The sequence below is a fragment of the Phaseolus vulgaris genome, chromosome 3 (genome assembly GCF_051622355.1).
Source record: "Phaseolus vulgaris cultivar YP4 chromosome 3, ASM5162235v1, whole genome shotgun sequence".
Lineage (NCBI taxonomy): Eukaryota > Viridiplantae > Streptophyta > Magnoliopsida > Fabales > Fabaceae > Phaseolus > Phaseolus vulgaris.
Window position 1 is genome coordinate 40,065,235 of NC_143500.1, and position 6,054 is coordinate 40,071,288.

The following is a 6,054-nucleotide window of genomic DNA, read 5'->3' on the forward strand; positions in this document are numbered from 1 at the left end:
AAGAGTAGATGTTAGAACATAGTTATCTAGTTTCAAATAGTTTAACCTACTCACACTAAAACAATTACAGTTAAAATTAAAGTTTTAAAATTTTTATGCAAATTAAATTAACGTTAATATAATATAAATAATCATTTGTATTTGTATTTGTCAATATAAATATTAAATAGACATGAATATTATTTTTAAATTTAAATAATAATAATATTGTGTCAGTTTAGTTGATTCAAAAGTAAATTAATATATATTAAATATAAAGGAGTGTATACCTGTTTAATTGAAGTAAGAAAATATTTGTAATATGAGATGTGTCAATTAACCAAAGCTATAGTTAACAGTAAGTTAGTGGAAGTTTCACTGATACTTTTGAGAAGATTGATCATACACAACATGTAGCAGTTAGGAGTGAAGTACTTGTATTACAAAAAGAAATTAAGTATCAATTAATTTAAAAAATTAATGATTATATTAACTATATTAGATATTATTTTATTAATTAAAAGATTAATAATAATTTTTATTATTAATAAAAAATTATAAAATAGTTTTTAAATTAATATTTAATATTTTTGTTCTAAATTATTTTAGATTTTAAATCAGTATAATATTAAATATCGATTTAAAATTATGTTATAAATTTTTATTAATAGTAAAAGTTATTTTTAATATTAATAATTTTTTAATTTATAAAATAGTATTTAACATAATTAATTTAATAAATAATTATTTTTTACTTTTAAATTAATTAAAATTTAATAATTTTCCTACCGTGCTAGTGTCGTGATTGGTTTATAAGCCTCTAGCATGGAGCTTAAACCATTTGTTCTAGATGCCTTAAAGGTGAGTTTTTTTTAGTTTATTTGTTTTTATTAGAAAAAAAATATATAATAAATGTGATTCATTTTAGGGATAGTATAACTCTATCACAAAATAAAAGAGACATATACTTAAAAAAAAAATTATTCTGTCACAACTAGTTAAAATACGACATAAAATTTAAAGACTAACTTTATCACCCTATCATCAATTATTAATTGGGTACTTTTAGGCACCAATCAGAGAACGAGAAATTCGTTGAATGTACGTTTGACGATATCCAAGATTAAACCTTAATCTATGTCAAGGAGAAAACTTCAGAATAGTCTATCACTCCTCTGTTGAATAAACAATTATTTTTATGCTTCCAAATCTCGCTTACCAACAAAATCCAAACATTACCCAAAATAAGATTAACTGAAGTGGTCACATTCAAGAATTTTAAACTGTCCGAAGTGTGACCCAGGAGAGAAAAGAATTACTAAACTCACTCCTAACTAAGCATAACAAAGATTTCAAGCTAGCCAAACAACTATGCAACCAAAGAACAAATGACTTGTCGACTCTTCTAACACTTTACACAAACAACAAAGATTGCTCTCAACCTGTACCCCTCGTCTCTCCAGGTTGACCTTGGTAGCAATCTTGTTTTCAATCACCCTCCAGGTAGTAAAATGAGTTGAAGGAAGAGCCTTAATCCTCTAGAAATAGTTGTACATCCTCAAACAATTCTCTACTTCCTCTCCCCTTAATAAATCGTAAGCAGACTTACAGAAAACTTTGCAGACTCACAACCCTTCCAACTCATATGTCATCAGTCTCCAAGGCAAGACTCTTACAGGATACCACCTCAAACAACTCACATACCTAAGACTCTTCCCAAGCAAAAAAGTCATCTTCTCCAAGTTAAGTTTCACTGCCAAACATTTTGACCCAAACTCTGCAGTTGCTTAACTTTGTCTCCTTATTGTCAAAAGGAGAAAACATCATCGGGAATCTATTTTTCAAGACTCGAGATCCTACCCAGTCATCTTCCCAGAACAAAATATTTCTCCCTTTTCCAACCCCCCAATTATAAGAGTCTTCAAACTTCCCTCCCCATCCAAATCTCCTTCAAATCTCTCCACCACAAAGAGGCTTTGTTGTTCTGGCCCTCTGATCTTTCAGACTTCTCCAACCCCTTTTTAGTTCATACATTCTAAAAGTGAATGCCTTTTCTAATTGGAATTATTATTTGGTTTAGGTTATGATATTTTTGTCATGTGTATTTAGTTCCATAGTGTTGGTTATAGTTGTGCCTGTATTGATAATGAAAAATTTGTTTGTCCTTGCTTTATATGTGATTATGTGAGTTTATAGTGTGTTTGATATGTGTATTATGGGCAAAGTTTGGTCATTTGAAAAGGAGAGGTCGTAAACTTAATTGCATTGATAAAAATAATCATTTAAAGTGGTCTTTTAAGCTATTATAACAAATTTGATGTGTACTCGAAAACTGGAAATTTGCTTATAAAACTAGTTGAAATTAGTTTTGCAACCAACATGAGTTGAATTGAATTTTAAAACTCATTTTCTTATAGAAATAAATAAGTAACATTTATTTTTTATCAATAAAAAATAAATTAAAATAAATAGAACATTTTAACGTCTTTCTGAAAAAAAATATGGGCCTAGTCAACTCCTTCCCCGCATAATTAACCTTTTCTACATATATTCATGTCAAAAAACCAAACCTGTTACTGAAGCAGGACCCCAATTTTCAAAAAAATTGTAACACACAAGACCACATTTTTGTACAAACAATACCTCTTTCTTTCTTCCTTTAGTGTATCTACAACCTGCAGATAGAAATTAAGCCAGTAAGCACTGAACAAAGATGAGCAACATGCCTAGTTAAAAGTTCAAGGTGAAGAACGGAGTGGCAGTTAGGAACTTAAAATCTGAAACACACTTATTTTATTTGCATGTAGAAAGAACCTAAAATTCAAAAAAAATAGGACACAAAAGTATTTGTTCATATGAATTATAAGATTAAAAAACAATCTAGCTATTGAATGTAATATATATATATATATCATAAGATAAATGAGAAAATATAAATTTAATTTTGGTGTTGGAGATCTCACATCGACTAAAGATAAAAGATAATTCATTGTATATAAGTGAGTGTAAATCTCATCTCATATATTAGTTTTATGGAGTTGAGTTAAGTTTAAAGTTTATTTCTTAATACTTGTTAACAATAACGGGCAGCAAAAGGGAACTCGCAACATTGCCGATCTGGGCAGCACAGCACGATAGAATGGGGTGTGGGGGCGGTTATGACTGGGCACGGGGTCTGACTACCAAAACGTGGTGCGGGACACCATGTAGGTGACACTGATAGTGAGAGCGATGCAGATGGGTGACGACGACCACAACATTCAGAGTGGATGCAGCAACAAACTTAAACCTATGAACAAAAATAAACGATTAACAACTATAAGGGTTTTAAAATAAAAGTGGAATTAGTGATTCTTTAAAAAACACTTTTTATGTTGAGTCCACGCTCAATGCACATCAAAATTGTTAAAATTAAAAGTTGAGTTTAAGAGAGGGAATTGAAGTATCACCAATTCTTGAAATAGGATGATAACTACTTCTTGAATTAATTAAAAAGAATGAGTAAATATTACATTTAGTTTAGAATTAAAGATTAATTAAAAGATATTTCAAGATATAAAATATCTTATAAGTATGATGTCCAATATAATAACTAAGTGAATAGAAAATGAGAAATATTTTAAGATATAAATTATCTGTTATGTCGCTTTTTTTCTTAGTTTAAAAGATTCATTTATAATTAATTATTTATTTAAAGAGGAGTTATAATTAAGTCGGGATAAAAATAGTTATAAAAAATATATTAATATTAATTGTGTTTTTTCTAATTTTTAATTGTTTCTCTTTATAGAGAATCTTTATTTTGTCTTTTCTGATTTTAGTATTTATTGATTGACTATTTGTTTTTCATTATCTTTTAGTTAGATCTAGAATAAGTATACTTTTTAACTAAATCTAGAATAAGTGTATTGATGGTATATATTCAGACAATTTATTTTGATTTCAATTGAAAAATAAATAAAATATTCATTCTCATATTTTTATTTTTATTTTCTTTTGGTCATCTTTCTTCTATTTTATAATGAATTCATGTACTTATAATATCTCTTGTGGGATCGTCAACATTTAAACAAATTCATGGTCTTCTGTAAAAATAACTTCAAAATCATTAGTCTCTCAACCAAAATAGGTTGTCACCTTTTGATATATCATAAGTGTGTTGCATTGCAGCAAAGGAAAGACTTGACCTATCTTCTGGTAGGGAAATTGTGAGAGACCAACCAAATCATCGTGCACCCTTTCTCCATCATATTCGTTGTTGATTGAAGCTGTATAAGATTTGTCTTTGGGCCTTTCTTTCTCTTTTTATGGAATTTCTTTGGGCCTTGGTTTTTGGTTGATGTGCTTATTAATTTGGTCTTAATTGATTACATTCATATGTAACTTTGGGATTTACTAGCAAGTCGACCCAATTAAAGTTTATTCTTTTACTTATCAATTCATTTATAATTTAAATCACCAGGTTAAATAATTAAAAAATATTATTATATCTTTAACTATTTAAAAAGATCTCCAAAATCTTGTTTTTAATTTCTATAAAACAACATAAATAATAATTCTTGAAATATTGCGATATCAAAAAATTAATCATAAATATATTTTATTACTCACGGAATATGGTCTAAAAAAATATGCAAGGTGTGAATATTTATGCGGTATGCTCATAATGTTCATAGGATTACTTATTAAATTATTTATTTATATAATAAAATTATTATGTATTATAATTGGGTTAGATTGAATTCAATAAGTTTGAAATTCAGAAACTTTTTTACATAATTAAATTATAATTGAGTCTAAATGAAAATTAATTCAATTCAATAACTCAGCTCAATAAACACATAACTGATTTAGTTTAGTTGAACAGGTTCAAGGACTGGTTGTAATATACTAGTTGGATTTGGATTTATACATTGCTTGAGAGTTTGGTTTTCAAACAATGTTGTTAGGTAACAAAAGTTAAAATTAGAATTATCAAACCAGAAAATGAATATATTAAAAATAATATATATTATTAACTTCAGAATTTGGTATCATTTTAACATAATTTGAAAACCAAACTCGTTTTTTGGAAGAGGAAAACCAAAGTCCTGAACCACGTACAGAAAAACTGTAAACAAAACAACAAGTGCAAAGTCATTTTATTTTTGAAATCGTTAGATCGGACCAAATTAATGGACACTAGCAAAAACCAAATTTCTTTCAGAAAGGAAAAAAATAAAAGACCCAACACAATTCTTACCCTTCAACGCAAATCTCACACTTCACCTACGCGTAAGACCAGACATTTTTGTTGTGTTTTACATGTTTTTTTTTTTTAAAAGGTAAGTCTTATGTTGCATAATTTTATTATCTTTTAATATTTATATACCAATATGTTTTTACACTTTTCAAAATAGGTAATAAACCTTTGAAGTATGAAATTAGACATTGTACACATAGTTCACTTCAAAACCTTTTAAATGTTCTATGAACAACATTTTTCCCGTTCCAGAAATTTAATTGACAATCAAATCGTTGAAAACTAAGAATTGAGTTTGTGGAATCTCTTCATCAAATTTGAACACTATTCCATTTGGCAACTTTCTCAAAGAGAAACCAAATTATTTTGTTTTGTTTTCACGTTCATTTTTAGTTAAAATAAATACGTAGTTAACATACTTTTATTATATTTAAATATCAAATTTTTTTATATAAAATTATTAAGTAAAGAATTTTTACGTTTTTTTATTACCCCTATCGATTATTTTTTGCGTTAATCACTTCTACTCTATAGTCTTCTCCATATCTTTTCTTATATTTTTTTTTCTTTTTAATCTAATCAAACAAGTGACAAAATTATTTTATTTAACTCGTTTGCAATTTCATCAATCCAACTAATTTTAAAATTGACTCAATTTTTCATTTTTTATTTCAATTTATCTGAATCTTTGTCAACTGAATCAATCCTCCTTAATCCATGCGTTCCAAACAACATGTTAATGAAAGTACACAAAATCATTACATTATATGACATAACTATTTAAGCATCATAGTTATATTATGTTCATTTATTCATCATTCAATGATCACGTA